The sequence below is a fragment of the Erpetoichthys calabaricus genome, chromosome 16, assembly GCF_900747795.2.
Source record: "Erpetoichthys calabaricus chromosome 16, fErpCal1.3, whole genome shotgun sequence".
In the NCBI taxonomy this organism is placed as follows: Eukaryota; Metazoa; Chordata; class Cladistia; order Polypteriformes; family Polypteridae; genus Erpetoichthys; species Erpetoichthys calabaricus.
Genome location: NC_041409.2, coordinates 54,782,330 through 54,806,483, shown reverse-complemented (window position 1 = coordinate 54,806,483; position 24,154 = coordinate 54,782,330). Strand labels below are relative to the sequence as shown.

Here is a 24,154-nt window from a genome sequence, read left to right as displayed (position 1 = left end):
AGAAAATATAATAAATTGCAAAAGATACGCAGTTAATTTCAAAGACAATTTTTAATTGTGTTATAATTTGCAATTAAAAGTTTTAATCAAACAGCAGCTAATCTTTTTTATTTTTTATTTCTTGTCCAGGTGTGGACAATGAGCAATCTTGTGTTTAGTGCATCGGCTTACATTTTTAAATTAGAAAAAGATAAAGAAGAATTTGACCTCGCTGATTTGTAAACAATAGGCTTTCAGCTCAAATTCCAAATGTCTGTGTTTTACATGTAGACGTGTAAATCATGTTACCTTTGTATCTTTTTGATAAACAAACATTTTATTAGAATCAGTTCAGGTAAGGTCAAGCTACAGTGTGTTACCGCACTCACCACATGAAGAAACCGCTCAGGATCCTGGTTGGCAGCACCCCCAGGAAGACACACAGTCAAGTCCCACCCTCCAGAAATGACCCTCTATCTGCCACAGCCAGGTGTTATGTGGGCGTCACCTTGGCCTGGTCCAGCCACTCGGGTCCTCAACAAGGATGATCCTGTGAGCCAGATCACCCTCGGGGAATCGCGCCACATGGCCGTAGTGCCGTAATTGACACTCTCCCACAATGCAGGTAATGTGCCACATTCGGGACTCCATGAGCAACACAAAGTCAAACCAACGGTACCCAAGGATTCTCCAAAGAGAGACAGTGCCAAAGTAGTCCAATCTTCATCTCAGGTCACTGGATAACGTTCATGTCTTGCAAACATATAGCAAGACAGGAAGCACCAGGACTCTAAAGACTTGGACCTTCATCCTTTTGCAGAGATATTGGGAGTGCCACACACCCACACACTTCATGACCCCCCCCATACTCTCCTAATCCGTCTACTGACTTCATAGGGAAAGTCACCAGAGACATGAATGTCACTACAGAGGTCAGTAAATTAGAATCATGGCTTATAATTATGACAAGAATTGCATTTTCTTTCAAGAGACATGTTTTATGCATAAATACTTTTGTACATGTTTTATAAGTTTAAAAAAGTATGTTTTGCGGGGATTTTCTTTATTTTATGGCTACTGAACAATACGCCTACAGAATGTCCTTTGGTAATAAAAATAAAAAAGTAAAATCTGTGGTCTTCAGTTTAATTATAAAAATACCAATTTAGTTTAGAACATAAGGTTTCTAAATGGCTGGTTATGCAGGAACTTAGTAAAAAAATCCATCCATCCATCCATCCATTCATCCATTTTCCAACCCGCTGAATCCGAACACAGGGTCACGGGGGTCCGCTGGAGCCAATCCCGGCCAACAAAGGGCACAAGGCAGGAACCAATCCCGGGCAGGGTGCCAACCCACTGCAGGACACACACAAACACACTCACACACCAAGCACACATTAGGGACAATCTTTGGACTGTGGGAGGAAACCGGAGCACCCGGAGGAAACCCACGCAGACACAGGGAGAACATGCAAACTCCACGCAGGGAGGACCCGGGAAGCGAACGCAGGTAAAAAAATAAAAAATGTAAAACAGATAAAGAAAATAAATCTGAAAATCCTAGTGGAAATCAGTGATCAGTATTTGCCCTAAAAAACCTGATTGTAGCATCCCTAGTGATTATACCTTACTATACAATGATGAAAAGTATTTACTGCTCTTTACACTCATCCATAAACATGTAACAATAATGCCTAGTCGTTTTAACACCCTCTGCAGTGCCCAGCAGTTGCAATACCAGCCTGTAATACAGTAAGTTAGTGTGCCATTTGTTGATCACTGTGGTTATAATCAGGCCCTCTTCGCTGTTTTTGCATCATACCGTAAATCACTGCAAAGACTTTCAAGAAAGGATTTGATTTTTTTAACCAAATGTCATAAGCATTTGTGGAAGTTAACCCCAACACAGACAGGCAGACCACACAAGTGCAAGCACACAGGTTTTTATAGCACGCAGTGCACAATCCCCAGCATTCACTGCTCAGTCCTTTCTTCTTTCCTCTCTCTTTCTCTATTCTTACGCCGCCTCCACTTCTCTCCTTGCAAGCTCGATCCTCCACCTCCCGACTCCGGTTCTCTGAATGGAGTGAGGCGGCCTCTTTTATACTCCAGGTGCCTCCTCCCCTTCTTGTGGCAGCATTTCCAAGTGTGGCGGAAGTGTTGTCATCCAGGGCTCCACAAGCATCCAGGCATTCTCCAGCGGGGGTCGCTCTCTCGTGTTCCAGGGGTGGTATTGTTCCCAATAAGTCCTCTTCCCCAGACCTTAAGTCATAGGGGCGTCCTTCCCTGTTCGTTTGTCACACATTTTAATTCCTCAGGAAAAAAACTTAACGATGTCCATACATTTCTTTAGGAGGTACAACTTTATACTCTACACCTGTTTGAAACTGAATTTGGAATCTAACAAGGAAAAACAAAAAAGAATTACATAGCAGATGGTACAGTTCCTCATTCTAGTTAAGTTATAGGAAAATAGCTCCTGCGCAGGAGCTGACTGGGTCTCAAAACCGGCCCGGGCATCCTTCAACGAGTGAGGTGACGAGGTCGACCCACTCAGCCCATTATTCTTTGTAATTTTCTTAAAATTTGTGATGAGTATGCAGCTCACTACTTGCTATAAGCCTTTGATATGAATTCTATCTAAACTGTTGCCAAACTTAATCTGTACACTGTTGTTTAGACACAACTTAAAATTTGACGACATGCTTACAAATAAAATTTAAATGAAAAATAAAAATTACATGTTATGAGAGTACATGTCAAATGTCAATGTCATGTCCAAGTGCCCAGTACCCTAGTAGGCTAGTAGCTGCTCATTTACAATGGAATAAATTATAACTGAGGTTATAATGAAAACCTCACATGATTGAAAAGTTCAATTAACTTAACGATAAACTATAAATGTACCGTCCTAATATGAAAAATTCCTGTCCTGTGCTTTATAACTTTATTTCATCATACTTATAATTGCAGCTGAAAACCACTAATTATTGCTCATGCCGACGACTAGAGAACAATAAAATGCATCATACATAATCTAAACTAATTATTAGTACCAAAGAATTGAATACTAGATATGAGATAAAATAAATTGCAATAATGTATATGCTAACCGAAATGTAGCGGTATAGAAACAGAAATTGGCAAAAGGCAGTTTTGACCAAATTTTTCGCTGCAACGTTGTGTACTGACAACTAAAACAACTTGATGACGTAAAACGGTATATTATATAGGACTATATAAATCGCAGTACCAGACAGATGTTTAGTAGTTTATAAAATTAACTTTAATGTCAAACAGAACAGTAACTAGTACATAAAATTTATTTCATGAAACGGCCGACCCATGACCAGACCAGAGTCCAAGCCCCACCAGGCATTGCCCAAATGCCCTAATTTCCAGTCCTGGTACTTTTATGAACTACCATCATTACACTACTGAACAGATCACACAAGTGCGCTGTCACAACCACCCTTCAACACGCTAATCCTGGATTTCACATTAAAAAAAAAAAATTATAAAAAATAACAAAACAATTTTGCTTTCTGATAAGAATTTCACTTCTCTACAACTATCACTACTGCTTGTCCCCTGACCTCAATGACCAAGCATAATGTTATCCTTATTAACATTAAAGTACCATTACAGAATCAATCATGCTGAAACAGCCTTCTAAGCACCTTATGATTTCTGACAGCCCTTATGAAAAAGAATTATTTTATTTATTCTTTACAAGCAAAACAGACTGCGGTGGGTTGGCACCCTGCCCGGGATTGGTTCCTGCCTTGTGCCCTGTGTTGGCTGGGATTGGCTCCAGCAGACCTCCGTGACGCTGTGTTCGGATTCAGCGGGTTGGATAATGGATGGATGGATGGAAGCAAAACAGATTTGTCTCTTTAATTTACAAAAATAATCCAAAATATAGAATACTGGAGCAAGGAATAATAAACAGAGTAGTCAACAGAGGTCAGCCTGTTGAGGTCTGCCGCCAAGAAGCAAGAATTGTATTCCTTTATGGTAAGTGATTTACTAGTGACAGATCAACAGACAAATATGAAATAGCACACAAACTGCATCTGTTTATCCCTTTATCTTTTTCTTGACCTGATTTGTCAATCATGGAAATTACTATTCTGACAGCATCAAGTTTAAATCTGGAGACAAACCCTGGACATGAAGGTACACTTTCTTACTCCAGGCTAATTTGAAGAGGAACCCTACATTTAAAGAGTAAGTATCTTTGTGTATGTCAAATTTTACAATTTTTTCAAAACACTGTACATGATTCTGCGGTGGGTTGGCACCCTGCCTGGGACTGGTTCCTGCCTTGTGCCCTGTGTTGGCTGGAATTGGCTCCAGCAGACCCCCATGACCCTGTGTTCGGATTCAGCAGGTTGGAAAATGGATGGATGGATATACATGATTATTATTTTTAATCTCCCCAGTCCACTTGACAGCCTCAGTGAGGTAGAGACTGTAATACAGATTCCACTGTACATACAGTGGCTAAGAAACTAGACTCCAAAGCAGACGACTGATTGTTCAATTCCTGCCTCCGCCCCACTGTGTGAACCTGACCAAACAGGTTAGTCTATCTGTGCTCAAATTGTAAAATAAATGCATTCAAATAGTGGTCAAATATTCATAGTTGTGCTTGTAAAGAACCTTTGAATGCTATTAGCCACAGAGAATCATTTTAGAAAATAAAGGTCATTTGATATAAATTATTTGCAGCGGACCACTAGCAATAATCCTTTGCTCAAGACTAGTCTTTTTGCTTTTTTGTATTTGATTTTCAGTTACCATTTATATCTTTGCTGATTCATAAATATAAAGTTTTGCAGCAGAGCACAGCATTGTGATAACTGACTTAAAGAAAAAAAAAAAAAGTAGCAATTCAACTACAAACAATAGTGCATTCCATCTGGGGAGGCGGAGTTTGGCACTGTGTCAACACAATCAATGCCAGGTGACTGAAAAGAAGATAAAAGCCCACTCACCTCCCTCCCCCTGCTGCATTTTGATTACTGATAATGTTAGGACAAGATAGCAAAATGTCAATCATTGCAGGATTAGAAGACGGGGGACTATCAGTATAGCACCATCAACAATTTGGAGTGGGGATTACAGTTCTCATGATTCAAAATGTGAGAAATGGTGAGGAGGGGCGAAACGAAAAGCCAAGCCACTGTGCAAAACATTTGGGCTGTGCCACTTTTATAGATTAATCCTTCACTGCGTTGTTGAGTAGAGCAGCAGTTCAATCCCTCTTTTCGGTAATGCCGTTTTAAATACCAGAGACCTCCCAGAATCCCCTCAGTGCAGCCAGCCTCTCTTGCACATTGTTGCCTGGCAACGACTGAGGATGTCTCCTCGTGTCTTTGACTCCCCTTGTTTCTCTTATAAAATCATTCAATGTTTTAATTGACAGGTAATATGTAGTAAAATGACACTCAACAGAGTCTTAGCATGTCTAAAATATACAGTACAATCTAGCACCAATGTACACATTTCACACTTAGAAATAGCCAGTGAACCAGGACCTGGGAATAGTAAAAACTTACTTTGGGGTTTCTCAGTGTACCCTATCGATGGAAGCACACTTTTCTAGGAAGAACACAAAAGAAAGTAATGTAAAGAAAAGAAAGTAAGGTATTTTAAAACATCAAAGCTGAAGGAAATGCATATAAGGAAAAGGGAACCATTATATGTTATAATGCAAATAAAGAAAAAAAGAAAGCAGCATTACTGTACAAACAGTATGAATGGATTGTATATTCTCAAACCAGCTTAATCCCGGGTGAGTTGTGCAGGCACTGTTATGCGTTTCCTAATGTTAAGGATATTGGCCCAGTCAGAATTTTGTACAATATTTAACTTTCGCTCCTTTTTTCACAATAAACAGTCTCATAGCCTGGAAGCCTGATACACTACATGAACAAATTGTACCTGTTAGTCAGACAATCTTCAATAAAAACAAAAAAGTAATATTAATTAAATTAAAAAGTGGTCATTTTTTCAGTATCTATTATCTCCTCTATTTTTAATTAACCTTTTTCAGTATTCTTTTCATTTCAGTCTCCATTAATACTGTACACTATGGTCATGAAGAACATATTGCTGTCCAAGTGGGCTAGTTTCTTCCATCGGGTTTTCAGTTCCATGTTAATCCGGTACATTGTGGTGTCTGGTATATCCATAGCAGTAGAGTGTTGTACCGTGTTAGCCACAGATTGATACAGGAGAAAGTAGGGTGAAATGACACCTTTTACTGGCGAACTAAATAGATTACAAATGCAAGCTTTCGAGGCAGATAAGGCCCCTTCATCAGATGATGACTTAAGGTTTAAAGCCAAACAATATCTACATACTTCTGTCATATCACCTATGTCCATATATTTGATCTCTTTTCGCTGTTCCGTTATTAGTTATAATTTGCATTTGTTAGCGCTAATGTAATCTTTACTATCAGTTTTTTGAGACTTTCAAATTTTAGTACTTTCATAATCTCTAACCTGCTCTGCATGTGTATCGCGCCAACGTTTTTGAACCTCTTTACAACATTCTACTTTGCCTTCCACTCTTTGGCTTTTATTTCCGACCCCATTTGGAGCTGAAAGCGCTGTGTCTGTCAATAGCATTCAGAGAAGTGATTGGTCCGTGGCCATGGTTGTAAGCGTTTGAGTGGTGGGCGGGACTTGTCAAAATCTCTTGGCAAAAAGTCTCGTCTCGCAGGACCTGAAATTATCTCTCACGTGAGTTGAAATTATCTCCAAGAAAGTCTTGTCCCAGAATTTCCTTTTATAATAGAGAGATTTATTTTGATCAAGTAGCGTGGTGGAGAGTAAGATTTTAGGGACCTTCAAATCTGTACTGGATTCAATTTTGGACAATCAAGGCGAATAGGATGGACAAGCTTTTTGGGCTGAACTGCCGTGTCACATCACAGTTTCTCTGTTGTTCTTTCTAAAGTTTCAGTTAGTATTCTTTCAGTTGTGTACAACAGACTGTTCTGAGCTTAAAGAGATGCTCAAAGCAGTGGAATGGGTTTTTATCCTTGCATCTGTAGGCTTGTGCTTCTTTATAATCAGAGAGCTGACCCGTTTGTTCTTTCGTGATCCTTTTGTAGCTTTTGTAGGTCATGACACAAACAGTGGGAATGAATCACTAAATATTATTTAAAGCAGCTCATCCATTTGTTTTCTGCACATCAATAACTGGGTTACTTCTTGTGGTAGCAGATTTATCAATAGTACATTTAAGTTTTTTTTACTGTCTATATATGTTAATAAAAAAACATTTTCTAAATATTTTGACATAAAGCACTAGACTGTCTAGATCAATGAGAAAGTTGCTTGTCGTGTTCTTCTGTCTTCACTGCGTAGGTTAGGCCACCAAGCTGGACACTCCAGATACATTCAACTAATACCTCAAACAGGTGATCTCCATTGAGTTAATTCTGTAACTTCTAAAACTAATGGGCTGCACCTGTGACGATTCAGGGGTGTCCTATTGGGGGGGAGGGGGGGATACTTATGTGATTAATTATTTTGTGTTTTATATTTGTAATTAATTTAAGTCACTTTACAGAGATCCGTTTTCACTTTCGTATTACTGTAGATACTCGCGTATAAGTCGAAAAATTTATGCCTTAAAATTCATTCAAAAAAACAAGGTCGACTTATCCGCGGAGCAGCACAATTGTCCATAGAATTTGGGTAATGACATTGTACACTCAACGCTTCATGGTGTTAAGTCACCGGTCATCTGCCGTTTCCCATGGTCTTTGAAATAATTATAAGCCAGCAATACTATTGCTAATTAGCTAGTTTTTTTCTAATTTCATTAAATAATTCTTTGAACTGTGAAATACTTGAATTTGAGCATTTGAACATACCATTAGCTGCCACGTGCAACCAGATTTGGAATGAAAAGAACCAAGGCAACGCACGCTATCAATGCGATGCAAGCGCAGCCCGCGATTCAAAAAATTTCTTTGCCTATCTGTTTGTCTCGTCGGAGCAGCCTGAAGTAGTCCAGCAGCGGGTGATCTGTCGTGTCCAACAGCAAGCCATGCTGTCTTGTGAAGTCCGGTAGCCAGTTCGGCTCCCACGGATCAATGTCTGGGTATTCCTCCCACGCGAACCTTGCCGTGGGTGCATCGGCTGCACGAATGCGTTCAGCTGGCAGCCGATCAGCAGGAGCGGCATCGGCTGGTGTCCGCTCAGCTGATGCCGGCTTCTCACTCTCTTGCTCGATTCCTGATCACTGTCAATAAAATCCGATTCTGAAAAATCAGAGTCCGACTCAGTGATAATGTACAAAACATCGTCTGCCGAGTGTTTTCTTTTCTGCACTCGCTTCGCTCCCTTGTGACATATCGACGCCATCTTGCCTGTTTACATTTGTTTACATTTCGCAACTCACGCACATGCAAGGATTACTTGCCAAGTCAACGAGTCTAGCATTTCTCCAAGCACAGAGGGAATGCCTGTGACGTGACAGTGAGTTTTGTCGCCATTAACAGCTGATTGTCGCCCTCTATCTCTGATAGCTGTCAAGTTTTACCCTCGACTTATACGCGGGTCATAACAAATTTCGTAATTTTCGGCTTAAACAATTCACTCGACTTATCTGTGAGATCGACTAATACGCAAGTATCTACGGTAGTCTTTTTCTGTTGATCAGTTTCAAAAGGCCAAATTAAATCTACTGTGATTTAATGTTGTCATGATGAAACAAAAGGTCCATGTCAGTGCACGTTATTTATAAATAAAAAACGTACAGCTAGGTTCGGGCGGGTGGGTGCATGGAGCTCCACTGCATGGTGTTCAGGGGGGCAAGCAAGCTGATTGCTTGTTACGTGTGAGCGTGATCAGCTCAGCTGTTCCCTATTGATATTTTTTGAGTCATTAGGTGGAGTACCTGCGCCCATGAGGTAGATAAGGAGCACAAGCAGAGAGCCAAAAGAGATGGATGGAAATTAAAATGACAGTAATGAAGAAACAGCGGGCAGGATTGTGACAGCCACCTTGTTGTGGAGTGGAGGCAGACAGTTGGGAGTGTGGTCACAAAAGCAGCACATGGTCGCATCTTGAGGGACAGATGTTACTCCTGCTAAGCACTCCAAGGAGCAGGAGCGACCAAGTGCTCCGAATGGGCTCCCATCTTTAGGAGGTGAAGGTGGATGGGAGACAGGGTGAGGTTACAGCACCCCGGTATGCCAAGGTATGGCTGTGAGGATCATGAGCCTGAAATTTTACGGGGTGACTGTGCCTGTCAACAGATGTCTCCTCACGCTGTGGAAACCAGTAGGAGTGGGCTAAGGAGGTATACACACACACTTGTATCACTGCACTTGGCTGATATCAATATATTCCTGAATGAGTTGAGCAGTATGTATTACTAAAATCCAATTCACATCTGAATGCAGAAAATTTACATATGGTTGCTTAGTGCCCTCCCTCACCATAACCAATCATCTATGGGGGAGGAGCGAAAGCCTTAGATTCATCAAAAATTTCAATCTCTGGTTTTTGATGGATCTCAACATTTTAGGGTCCCCGGATACCGATATCTAGATGATGGGTGTGTGTCTGTCTGTGTGCGTGTCTATGTGACACAGTTTCTTGAGTATGGTCTAGGGCTAAAATGGCTGGACGGAAAAATGCCAAGCTCGAAGCTTAAGCCCGTTTTGAGATGTCGAAGTGCTAATGAGCCAAATAATTCAAGAGAAAGAAGCACTCTAGATGAACTCTCAAATACCACAATTTTGCAATTACTGTATGAATTTTTCTCATCAATTGCTATCGTAATGACCTATTTTATGATCAGAAAGATCAGCATCAGAGAGGTAAATAATTACTGAAATGTTTAAGAATAGTTTGCGTGACTTGGTTCCTAGAGAACAAAGCCTACTAAGGTTTACGTCCAAATTTTTTTACTTGTAGCCCATTAACATAGCAAACACGTGAGTGCCCCATCTAACAATTTGACAACTATGAGATAGGAAACTGATTACAGATTAAAGAGAAATTTAAGTGGAAATTCATTAATTCATGGTAAAGAAGAACTCAACGGGAACTACAACTTGACCCTTTAATTGACTTGATCCTTTTATAAAGAGTACAGGCAGTCCCTGGGTTACGTACGAGATAGGGACTGTAGGTTTGTACTTAAGTTGAATTTGTATGTAAGTCGGAACAGGTACATTACCTTAATAAATGTTATTGTTGACCGACTGTAACCAAGTGCTCTGCCAATGAATGATGGAGTTTCACCTCTTTCTGACCTTTTCATTATTTCTACTTTATTTTCAATGGTGATGGTTTTTCTCTTCTTTACTGTAGCACCAGCACTTGCATCAGATTTGTGTTTCAGAGACATTCTTGAAGGGTGAAGACAGAAGGTTAAGGTGAGCTCTTCTGTATAGCACTATACACACTATCACAGCAGATTAGGCACCAGTCGTCAACACGTCTGATGTATAGGGTGGTCCAGATCTAATTATGCAATTTTCATCATGCTATAACTTATTCAGTTTATTACATAGAAAATCACCCAAAAAATCCCGGACCATCGAGATGTGTGCGAACTGACGACATGAAGAATCGTGTTCGCGCTGAACTGGAATCGTCCCAGCATAAATCAAAGTTATCCAGACAATCTGGATCTGCAGAATTAGATCTGGACCACCCTGTACTGACAAGAGACAACTTCCTGCTATGTGCGTAACAGTACAAGCAGGCTTGCTATTGAGAATGAATGGGGGCAGCAAGGGGCGGTTCATCACCAGCCCACATCACAGTCACCTCCACTACAGTATGCTGCCTGCAGCGTCCGCCGCACCACTGCCCCCATTCAACACGCAGCCATCCAAGGCACAATACAATGCTACCCCCCACCTTCCCATTCACCCTCAATGGCCTCCGTTCAGCCACAACAAGGTCACCACTTGCAGCATTACCAGCCGCCCACCTAGAATGAACGGGGCAGCCGTGTGTGTTGGGCGGGCAGTGAAACCGCTTGCCGCCGGGAGCCGCCCGACGGACACTACACTGCGCGAGCAGCGAAATCGACTCCCTCCAGCCACCGCTTGCAGCGTCCCCGGGCCGAAGATGACGGAGCGGCAGTTACTGAGGCACATGCGTCTCAGCTGCGGCCCCGTTCGTATGTCGTAGGTCGGTTGTCCGTAACCTGGGGACTACCGGTATATTAAAACAATGAACTATTCAGTATTTCCATTTATAAGGAAAATTTGTTCCTAATTCTTTGTAGAACAGAAAGGTATTGACAAACTCTGATATTTACTTGGACAAGATAATTGAGTATTTATTCAAAGACTAGGTGACATTCAAGTTTAGTACGTAAATCTCACATGACACATATCTTTCAATACAGACGTATTCAATGACAACAGCACAACTTGGGATTTGATTTCCAAAATGAGTGCCTTTTCGACAGTAAGAACAATCTAAAGAAAACCTGTTGCTGAATTTCAGCTGCTTGTTAATATCGCAATATTCCTCATCTTTACTCTTCCAAATTTGGAAAATATTCTACATGTAAATAATTATGGTCAGTAAATTCTAAAATTATTTTTGTATTTTTTTAATTCATGTAATTGCCAGTTTTGCTTTGAAACACCATTAATAAAAAATAAACCAATCGTAACTGATAATGTAGCAATAACCATACATGACACCAGCAAAGGTAACCAATTAAACAGTGTTACTGATTATTAACATTTTTGTTGGAAAAAATGTCTAATTTAAATGGAAACCACTCAAATGATACAACCACCAACTTCCAAGTCTGCTTTCCAGCTGGCAGCCATTCTAGCCAACAGTCACTCATTTATTAGATAGCACTGATGAAGGGGGTTCACAAACCCCCACAGGCAGATTCACTCACAGGAAAATCTACTTGTGATTACTTTCCAAGTCACAATGTATGTCCCAGGGATTAACAGCCTTAGAAATGATGCGCTTGTGTCACAAAATGTGGGAAGATAATACTAATGAAGACTTTTCATCATTTACTTCAGGCTTGTAATATGTTGTTGACTGAAATGTAAACTGCTCAAAATAATTAAAGGAACACTTTGAAAACACATCAGATCTCAATAGAAAAAAAATCCTGCTTTCTATCTCTACTGATATGGACTGGGTAATGTGTTAGGAACGAAAGGATGCCACATCATTTGATGGAAATGTAAATCGTCAACCTACAGAGAGCTGAATTCAAAGACACCCACGAAAATCTAAGTGAAAAAATGATGCGGCAGGCAAGCTAGTCCATTTTGACGAAATGTCATTGCAGCAACTCCAAAATCCTACTCAGTAGTTTGTATACCCCAAAGTGCTTGTATGCATGCCTGACAACATCCTAATGAGACGACGGATGGTGTCCTAGGGCAGTGGCCCCCAACCTTTTTGACAGCAAGGACCACTTTATTAGATGCAAATTTTTCCACGGACCGGTCGGGTGGGGCAGTTTTATACACAATTTACATAACATTTCTATTATTATTAAGTTATTAAGCAGTTCGCATACGTTTGCAATCTGAGATTTTTCTTCTTTTTTTGCATATAACAAAGACATATGCTTTACATTTGCCAATCCAACAGATTGCACATCACAAACATTAACGCTGCAATCTTTTTTTCGTGTCTGCCGTTTCTATAGGAGGGTGACAATGAGTTAAATTCCAATGGATGTTTTTCAAATGTTGACAAGCAATAAGCAAAAGGTATCACTGAAAACCACAGACAACAAAAACAGCAAAAAAAAAAAAAAAAACAGTACAAGGAAAGTTCGAAGAAAGAGATTTTTTTACAATGTTTCTGTTTGGGGATCGTTGTGCAAACGTCACAACTGAGCTGCGACCACAGATCTAACTGCTCTGTGGATGATTCGTTCAAGCATTTCAAGGTCACTTCGTTGTAATGAAAGCATCTGTTGAATGTACTTCGTAGTAACGTGATTTCTATAGACTCGTGTCATATGGGGAAACTGTCGGGACCATAAAAATACTTTGTTGTAATAGTCTCTCACCTCGGTCTCTCTCCTCTCTCTGCACCGCTGCAAAGCCCCGCCCGCCAAGCGTTCTGAAAAGTCTGAGTGAGTCGCCGTTGCCGGCAGTTCTCTCGCGGCCCGGCTGTCAGACAGCTGCGGACCGGGGGTTGGGGACCCCTGTCCTACGGGATCTCCTCCTAGATCCAGACCAGGGCATCACTGAACTCCTGGACAGTCTGAGGTGTCGGATGGAATGAAACATAATGTCACACCCAGAGGTGTTCTATTAGATTGTGGTCAGGCAAGTGAGTGTGGAGGCCAGTCAATGGTATCAATTCCTTCATCCTCCAGGAACTGTCTGCATACTCTCGCCACATGAGGAGGCTGGGCATTGTTGTGCACCAGGAGGAACCCAGGACCCCCTGTACCAGCATACCGAATGGCAGTCAAGGTGCCGTTGCCTAGCTTGTAGAGGTCCAAGTATATGCCTACCCAGACCATCGCTGACTCAGTACCAAACCAGTCATGCTGAACGATGTTACAGGCAGCATAACATTCTCCACGGCTTCTCCAGACCCTTTCACGTTTGTCACGTGCTCAGAGTGTACCTGCTCTCATCTGTGAAAAACACAGGGCACCAGTGGTGAACCTGCCATTTCTGGTATTCTGTGGCAAATGCCAATCAAGCTCCACGGTGCCAGTCAGTGAGCACAGGGACCACTAGAGGACGTTGGGCCCTCAGGTCACCCTCATGAAGTCTGGTTCTGATTTGTTTGGTCAGAGACATTCACACCAGTGGCCTGCTGGAGGTCATTTTGCAGGGCTCTGACAGTGTTCATCCTGTTCCTTCTTGCCCAAAGGAGCAAATATCGGTGGGTAATGCTGATGGGTTAAGGACCTTCTACGACGGGCCCTGTCCACCTCTCCTAGAGTAGCTGCCTATCTCCTGGAATCTCCTCCATGCCCTTAAGACTGTGCTGGGAGACACAGCAAACCTTCTGGCAATGGCACGTATTGATGTGCCTGCCATCCTGGAGAAGTTGGACTACCTGTGCAACCTCTGTAGGGTCCAGGTATCACCTCATGCTACCAGTAGTGACACTGACTGTAGCCCAAATGCAAAACAAGTGACAAAACAAATGAGGTGGGAAAAATGTCAGTGGCCTCCACCTGTTAAACCATTCACTCCTGTTTTGGGGGTCGTCTCACTGTTACCCCTCTAGTGCACCAAAGCAGTTGAAACTGATTAACAACCCCCTCTGCTACTTAACTGAGCAGATCAATAACTCAGACGTTTCATTGACTTGATGCTATACTCGGATTCAAAAGGGTTTGTTTAATTTTTTTGAGCAATATATAATAGGCTCTAGAATCCATCTGTAAATCTGTAAATGTGGGCCACAGTTTTAAAATTTGAGAACATGATAGGTTTAATGGGTAAATAGACATTAAATGCCCTGTTCTGTAGAAATGTGAATTTTTCGGATCTTCTTCTCTGTTCTAATGACCTCTTATAGGATTGTCCATAAATAGAATAGTGCAAATATTTTTTAAATACACATAGTTCTGCATGTGCAGGAGCTGAGGAGAGCAGTATACAAGAAGATCTACAAAAACACCAATATAATTAAGGTGTAAGAACATCTACACTATGAAGGGAAAAATTAAGCACAGAGGATCCTCTTAATAATTTTATAGTAATGTGATTACATACTACATAGCAAGTTTTATGTGGTTGCTACAAAAATAAGAAAGAAAGTTGAGTGCACACATTACTAAACTTAGCTGCTTCAGTTTCCAGTAACTTCATAAAAGTACAATATTAATTTATTCATAAATATCGGAGACTACCAATATAAGCAAGGTGCAAGCAGACTGTGCTCCACCCCACAAAATCTTTAATTGTACAAAAAATAAATATGAATGGATAGCCTGACTGCTGTCCTTATACATTACAGCTACACCTATTTTTATTCCCATAATTGCAGTCTTTAAAAAGCAGCATTATAAACAGAGCCCAGACCTATTTTCTTGAACGCAAGATAAAAGTTCACTGCTGCCAATTTTGGGCTTGTTCTTTCTTATTTGCCCATAAGCAGTTATTATTTATTATTGTTTTGATGACTGCTGGTTTATCAAGTTGTGGGTCACAAAATGAGTTGGACTGCACCCTCCTATGCACTTTGTATTTAGTGATAGATAATGTCTTCAAAGAAACTGAAGCTGTACCTTGCGATCTTGTATTGCAGCTCTTTTCAGTAAAACAGCAATGTTTCTATCTGAAGACTGTGAGCAAAATAAAAAAAATAATAAAATAGTTATTGAAAAGGTTTTTGTAAGCACCATTACAAGTTAAATGCACAACATGTACAAACAATTCAAGGATAGTGTGCAAATAAGAAAACCTTCCTGACTGCTCCACATCTGTAAACCAAGTCATGAACCGGTACTGAATTATTAATTGAGTGCCTCGCATTCAGGTCAATTATAGCGCAAGCAAGAGAAAAATGGCAAAAGTGAATCTCAGAAGAACATTCACCCACAACTAATTGCATAAATACAGTAAGCTCATTCTCATCTTTTGTTTTGCATTACTATAACGTACTTAATGTCCAACTTCACTGATTGCTTGCTGCCCACAAGACTGGTATTCTTGAAAAGTAGCACTACAGACTTACTTTTAAATTAATTTGAAGAGATATAATCAATATTGATGAAATATTCTTGACAAAATGATACAAAGAATCATAAGTTACTTAAATGAATACAAGCTGGCTTCACTGCGGCTCCCCTTTTAATATTGCTCGCTACTTAGAGAAGTGGCCACTTGAGCACAATCAGGACAGTTATGCTAAGACATTTTTATTTAATGGAACAATGAGTGTACTTTAATGCCAGCATGAGGATTTAATTTGGATAATAAATCACTGCTTAGATGAAGAGGAACAAGAAAAAATAATTCCTGTCTGAGGTTTTGACATATCTGCAAGATTTTGTTCAATGGGCTTTATATAAGTAATAATAATAATTCTTTGCATTTATATAGCGCTTTTCTCACTACTCAAAGCGCTCAGCAATTGCAGGTTAAGGGCCTTGCTCAAGGGCCCAACAGAGCAGAGTCCCTATTGGCATTTACAGGATTCGAACTGGCAACCTTCCGATTGCCAGTGCAGATCCCTAGCCTCAGAGTCACCACTCCACCTCCAACAAGAAGCAAGAAAATGACCATTTTTCCATTGCTCTACGCTGAGGAGTCATTCTTTAAGAAATGCAGGTCGTCCATACCATGGCCTTCCCAATACACAGCAATTGTGGATCAGTATCATGTGCCAGTACTAACATTGTTTTTACTTAAGCATAATGTCACCAAGAAGAGGCAGGTTTTCCAAATATAATGCCACTCTAAATGTATTACAGTGTTTTATTAAGCAAAATTGCAGATAATTTAAAAAGGTTGGTATGTGGCTGTGGCTTTGGCACTTCTCGACCTTCATTTTCAAGATGGTTGAACTGTGACGTCCACCACATACAACGTGCGGGTTCAGGGAGGAGAACACTGGTTGTCTAACGCCACAATTTTTTTTTTTTTGCGGCTTTGAGGGTTATTTACAACAACGATTTCATCCTGATGGGATTTTTGTCTTGTCCTGTTTAACATTTGTGGCAAAGCACATAACATAAATGCCACCAATTAACTGAATACAGCTTTTGAATTAGCACATTGACAGGAATGCTCAAAAACCTGAAGAGAGTTTTCACATACTCAAATGCAAAAAAATAAATTAAAATGGTCTCAGATTTGTTTAGCGTGGGTGTGTGCGAGAGAGAGTACCTGTGAAGGCAAACTCCAGGACTGTCTTTCCTCTGATAGTTCTGGCTCCCTGGGATCTTGAACTAAAAATTGACAGATGAATGAATGATATTCCTGCTCTTCTTTAAAACACGGTTTCTCAAAACTTTGTTAATCGCAACTTAATCCTGACCTTTTTTAGTGTCTTCGAGACGCAGTCCTTGTTGAATGCCTGGACGATTGTTCATGGACAATCGTGGCCAATGGTCAGAGTTTGGAATCCCCTTGGTTAATCATGGCCAATCATCAGAGCACGAGAGGGGTTGTGGTTCCCCTCGGAGAAGAGTGAATGATAGTCAGCTGGGGGGTAGGCGAGGACATAATGACTCATTACCATTAAAAACAACAGATGCTGGCAACCCGTTACCCGACCCCTAGTTTAAGAAACTCTGCTTTAAAACGAGCTGATATTACTGAAAAGTTTATGATGCCTCACATCAGATACCCACTCGCCAACCCCCGTGCGGGTGCTATGTGCTAGCCTCTTTGCGGTTCTGCCACTCGCTTATGGGGATGCGAATGTACAATTAAAACAGAGTGTTATTTTCAGGGGAACTGTTACATATGCTTAATAGAACTAACTATTTTACATTACAGTGAGTAATTAACCATACTAAAAAATAGTAAAATGTAATAAATTGAAAGTAAATTATGTTTCATGTTACGTTAGAGGTATTCATTGCATAATAGAATTTTGCTGTTTGGATTTGAAATTAACATGCAAATACTTTTTAAACTTACATTTTTACTGTAAAAACAATTTTATGAATTAAATTTTTGTCAATATTGCATTAAATTTTGATTCTGTGTTTGGACTTTTCATCGTGAAAACGCAACATATAAATGCCCATGATTGAATTTCATTTCTTTCTCTCAATTAAATAAAACGACTTTATCGAATGTTTGGCTCTGAGATTTGTTAATTGTCTTTGCAAAAGCTATTCAAATGGGAAACTGTAAACGTTTTAATACGAATGCTATATCAATGTCTGTCTAATGTTATCCCCTGAAGATGTACTACATTAACTTTCTTGGATACATCCTTCTTTCTACAGTAATTTGTGCGGTGGAAGACCGGACAGTGTTAACGGTTGTAGATATTCTTCGAGATATTGTAAGTTGATGTTTTCAACTTCTGTACGATCACCACCAACCATTTCAGCACAATCTATTGATACGCATTTAACCAATTTGCCGTGTAACCGTTCATTCGTTTGACTTCATCGTTTCTCGTGGTAGGATTGCCCGTGTACTCATTTCTTCTGTTGATAACCCTTCATGATGAAATTCTTCCATAAGATTTGGACATAATACGCTTTCTTTAATTGGGAACTTAAACTGAGGAAAACGTTAAAATTTATAAGAGCTGAGAGAGCAGAAGCTGTGTCTGACAAAAGCATTCACACGAATGAGAGGTGAGAGGACCGTGTAAATGGAATAAAAAATGGTTGAGAGGTGGGAGTGACTTGAAAAAATCTCACGGCCAAAGTCTCGTCTCGCGGGACTTGAAAAGTCTCTTGAAAAAAGTCTCGTCTCTTCCCAGGGTTTTTTTATATAATATTTATTTTTTAATTCAGCTGTGTTTTAAGCAACAACAGCAACATTTTAAAAAAGAGAAAAACTTGTTATTAACATCCCAAAGACATGCTGTTTAGGTTAAACACCAAGTATAAACTGGCACTGTGTGAGCAAGTACGGTAGGCACTGCAATACGCTGGCTGAAAGTTGAATTGACTTTTAGTAAAATGAAACCATTCTTCTTTTTAATGCTGGGCAGCATATCAGCATTGCATCACAGGTACACTGCAAAACAGCAGATCACGGCGAACCCACTGCACATGTAAACTGCACTTTAGTTACACTGCAAGATATCACTCAACGGAAGATTTTACAATACAATAAAACCAATTGTACTGTACAATAATATATAATCAAGTACATTAATTTCTATAATATTCATTATGTACATAAATGTAAAGTGAAAAACTTAAGTAATGTTTAATCTGAAACTAAACACATTGAAGCAAACAAGCTGCATAGACAGACAGATTGGTACAAGTGTGTCTTAACACCTCTACGCACGTCCCCCTTTACAAATCCATTGTGCTGTGTGTGTTTGTGTGTTCATTTCTTTCTCTTCATCATCCAGCATGCACACTGGGCAAACAAGGTGTCAGCTATATTCACCTATAAATTTCTTTCACAGCATATGTGTTTGTGAGTATATGCAAAACTTTGCAAATCATCAAGCCTGGTCCTTTTAATCTTTGCCTTCAATCTTTGTTCTTTATTTTGCCTCCTAAAATTTCTTGCTTTAGGAATTTGTTTTTTTTTCGCATACCCCTGGGGGTCCAAGCACAGGGTCAGCCATTGTACAGCGCCCCTGGAGCAAGTGCAGGTGAAGGGCCTTGTATAAACTGTCTAGTCCTGACATATTCCACTCTGCTGTGGGTCTTATTGAGGTTCAGTTAGTGAACAACATTTTGAGACATCTTCTTACTGGTGCTTGTTGTAGGATTCGTCTAAAAAATAACATAACATTCTTAACCTGCTTCAAGTGTTCAAAAATAATATACAGTTAGGTCCATAAATAGTTGGACAGAGACAACTTTTTTTTCTAATTTTGCTTCTGTACATTACCACAATGAACTTTAAATGAAACAACTCAAATGCAGTTGAAGTGCAGACTTTCAGCTTTAACTCAGTGGAGTGAACAAAACGATTGCATAAAAATGTGAGGCAACTAAAGCATTTTTTTAAACACAATCCCTTCATTTCAGGAGCTCAAAAGTAATTGGACAAATTAAATAACTGGAAATAAAATGTTCATTTCTAATACTTGCTTGAAAACCCTTTGCTGGCAATGACAGCCTGAAGTCTTGAACTCACGGACATCACCAGATGCTGGGTTTCCTCCTTTTTAATGCTCTTTTTACTTTTTAATACCTTTACTGCAGCGGCTTTCAGTTGCTGTTTGTTTGTGGGCCTTTCTGTCCGAGGTTTAGTCTTCAACAAGTGAAATGTATGCTCAATTGGGTTAAGATCAGGTGACTGACTTGACCATTCAAGAATTTTCCACTTCTTTGCTTTAATAAACTCCTGGGTTGCTTTGGCTGTATGTTTTGGGTCATTGTCCATCTGTATCATGAAATGCCGCCCAATCAATTTGACTGCATTTAGCTGGATTTGAGCAGACAGTATGTCTCTGAACACCTCAGAATTCATTCGGCTGCTTCTGTCCTGTGTCACATCATCAATAAACACTAGTGTCCCAGTGCCACTGGCAGCCATGCACGCCCAAGCCATCACACTGCCTCCACCGTGTCTTACAGATGATGTGGTATGCTTTGGATAATGAGCTGTTCCACGCCTTCTCCATACTTTTTTCTTGCCATCATTCTGGTAGAGGTTGATCTTGGTTTCATCTGTCCAAAGAATGTTTTTCCAGAACTGTGCTGGCTTTTTTAGATGTTCTTTAGCAAAGTCCAATCTAGCCTTTCTATTCTTGAGGCTTATGAGTGGCTTGCACCTTGCAGTGCACCCTCTGTATTTACTTTCATGCAGTCTTCTCTTTATGGTACACTTGGATATCGATACGCCTACCCCCTGGAGAGTGTTGTTCACTTGGTTGGCTGTTGTGAATGGGTTTCTCTTCACCATGGAAATGATTCTGCGATCATCCACCACTGTTGTCCTCCGTGGACATCCAGGTCTTTTTGCGTTGCTGAGTTCACCAGTGCTTGCTTTCTTTCTCAGGATGTACCAAACGGTAGATTTTGCCACTCGTAATATTGTAGCAATTTCTCGGATGGGTTTTTTCTGTTTTCGCAGCTTAAGGATGGCTTCTTTCACCTGCATGGAGAGCTCCTTTGACCGCATGTTGTTTGTTCACAGCAAAATCTTCCACATGCAAGCACCACACCTCAAATCAACTCCAGGCCTTTTATCTGCTTAATTGATAATGACATAACGACGGACTTGCCCACACCTGCCCATGAAATAGCCTTTGAGTCAATTGTCCAATTACTTTTGAGCTCTGAAATGAAGGGATTGTGTTAAAAAAATGCTTTAGTTGCCTCACATTTTTATGCAATCGTTTTGTTCACCCCACTGAATTAAAGCTGAAAGTCTGCACTTCAACTGCATCTGAGTTGTTTCATTTAAAATTCATTGTGGTAATGTACAGAACCAAAATTAGAAAAAAGTTGTCTCTGTCCAAATATTTATGGACCTAACTGTATATGTAAGTACTAAAATTGCTAGTGTAAGCCTCAGGTGCTTTATTTGTGTTGTCTTTTCGATGGTGTAGGGATGTATGTACAAAAGCTGCTAATGTAGAAAAGAAATAATATAAAAAAATTAGCTTCTTTTAAATTCATTTTATTTGAACTGATTATAAGCTGACCTTAAACAGAATACCATGCATCAGTTTTTAAAAACCACTTAATTCAACTATAGAGCATTTCAGGGCTACAAATCTGTCCAGGTAGCTTCAGCCTCAAGGCAGGATGGGACTCAAGTGCCTTGCATGGGGCACCAAGCTGCTGAAGGGCATACATATGCATGCACCCACACCTAGTCATATTATTTTAACTTGGAGTCATTAAATAACCTAACACACATTTTTAATAGGAAAACTTTAAAACCCAGAAAATGACTGCATAAACAGGGGTATAAAGTTGAAACGCCATACAGACGCTAACTGGGGTGGGATCTGAGGGAGATGGGAAGCAGCTATGGCAAGCTGTCTCTGCTGTCTCTGCAACGTGAGTTTAAGATTCAAACTTACCATTAAGGAAAGTGGTTTTCAAGTAGCACAATGTACATAGCTGCTGTAAATATCACAACAACCCAGCCCTAAACAGTACAGTAAAAAAAATTTGCAACACATTTTACTGGCATCCGGTTTTCCTGGACCCAGCACACTTAATCTGGACTAATGCCAATAAAGGCATAGTGGCTTAATAATAAACATGTTGATTTACTGCTGTGTGCTAAGAGGAGCGTAGATTCCCAAGCATTTGCTTACTGTGTTATAAAGTTCACACAAATACACTTAACAGATTGCAGTAATTCACTAATGCCAAGTCTGAAAAAGAAAATTTTACTTTAAATTGCTATATACTCCGCATCTATACATTTCACCTTTTTTAAATTTTTAATGATTGCTTGAGTACATTTGCTATGATTCAGAATAGCATATACAAATATTATATTTGCAATTGATTATACACCGAAATTAATTCACCTGGTTTGGAAATAAATGTGAAATAAATGTGTTAAATGAAACCAAAAGCTTCAATTATTATTTGATCTTCAAAAAATTGTGCTCATTAGGATTCCAATATGAGTACAGATGCTCAAGAATCACATTCATCTGGGAGTGTTAAACTGGGCATACATTTTTGCACATCTTATAAACAATCAAAAATTGTATACTAAGCCATGTGAGCAATATTTTTGACACACCAGACAGCAATTACAAGACTACTGAATGTTTTTGTTAATTTCATAGAGACTGTTCAAAAATAACTGTCAGTTTCTCACTTTTAAACTTTAACAATTTTAAATGAACAAACTATTTACTGCATCCATATCCATATCATGTTAAACTAGTGTAGCACTTCCATGTTAGTATAGCACTTTCTGAAATTGTACAAGGCGTAAACTGATTGATCTATCATCATGTGCTGAAAGAAAGTTGGCATGTAGCTTTCAGAAATAAACTAGAAAATGTTCAAATGCACTTCCCGCTCTGTGGAGCAAAAATGAACTATTTTACCTTCCTCATATACCTAAATGACTGAGGAAAGGTGGGCTGGGTTATTGCAAACCTATGCATACACATGTGTATTTGTTCATGTGATGCAGAAGCGCCCTTAAGAAGAACAGCAAAGCACTGAACGTCAATTATGAATACTTTGATTGTGGAACAAATCAACTGTTTGGCAAAAATGAGAAATGTACTATTTTCCAAAATAGCAAAACATAGAAATACTTTGAAAATCTACCAAATCTAAATTTCCTACAGCCTTGTGTTGTTCTCTGGTTCTGGGCACACCTTCATCATAGTAGTATATGCTGGAATCTGCAACTCCACTTAACCAGAAGGTCTTGCGTAGTTGTTATTTGCTAGATAAGTAAAGTCAAGGCAGCAGGCACAGCGATCAGTACAGGCGTATGGATCTTTAAGGGGACATGCTTCTCTCATTCACTCATTCTGCGGGAACTGTGACTCAGAGGCATGAGGCCGGTCGGCTGGGCAGCGGCTGAGAGCGCCTTGGCACGACTCTCCTTCCATGGTTAAACCTAACGGGCACGATTTCAAATGTAGACACTTTCGGGGTAGTGGTGCGGGTTAACAGGATTTTTGACCCGACCTCAAAGTATTAAACACTAGACTTACTGAAAAACCCCCGATGCCCCCGGTTTACCCGCCTGGCGACTTCGACTTGGGCTTCTCATTTCTTATGGGAGATAGGAATAATTTCACCAAATGAATAAAAACGCGGTATACCCAAAAGCATTTCACCACTGCACTCACCCCTGCTTCTTCTTGGGTCCCCGAATTGTCCAGATGCTATCTCCCTCCACCTGATCGTCAATATGAAAAGATGGGGGACTGCCGATTCTTACTCTACCGGAGAATTGCGCTGTCCGGTCTGTTTTCAGCTTTCTTTTCTACCGTTTTCGGGTCTCTTGGAAGTGTTTAATCCGCAGGACAGGACTGGAGTGTTCAGTTTCGGAGGAAACGCCTTTTTGTCTCCGTCTGTCTCTCGCTCTCTCCGCTCGTGCTTTCACTGTGTCGCGCGCACGCGCTCACGTTGGAGCTGTACAACTCTCGGCGCTATCCCGCGTGCCCGCGCTGTCTGATGATCGTCTTTACTATTCGCACCGAGTCTCCATTCAGTTTCATTCAGAGCAATGCGCACACATCACGACAAAATAAAAACACAAAATAATAGTACCCATCAGCCCAAAACGTAATACACGGCGAGAGGTACATTCTTATAACGAAAATATGCGCCTATTCCTCCATCCATCCATCCATTTTTATACCAGGTTATTCCAGTTCAAACTGATAGGGAGGCAGCATTTGCAGTGCAACTATCTCTGGACTAGGCGCACGTACTGTACTTAAATCTGACCAATGCACTGTACACGAAGGTCATTGGGATGTACGAAGAAAAACACAGGACTTGGGAGGAAAGCATGCGAGCACGGGGAAAACGTGCAAACTCCACACATAAATAAAAATAATCACAGAAATCGGCATTTAGCCTGCGCGGGCAAGCGCTCGTGTAG

At 40.3% G+C, this 24,154-nt stretch overlaps 1 protein-coding gene across 1 annotated transcript in view; it reads right to left on the bottom strand.

Moving 5' to 3' along the window:
- Positions 1-23,662, bottom strand: part of LOC114667129 (astrocytic phosphoprotein PEA-15) — a 118,340-nt gene extending 94,678 nt beyond the window's left edge. Inside the window, exon 1 of the mRNA XM_028822282.2 lies at positions 23,394-23,662. The gene's annotated coding sequence lies outside the window, so the exon portion shown is untranslated. The remainder of the gene's footprint in view (positions 1-23,393) is intronic.
- Between the last annotated feature and the right edge of the window lie 492 nt (positions 23,663-24,154).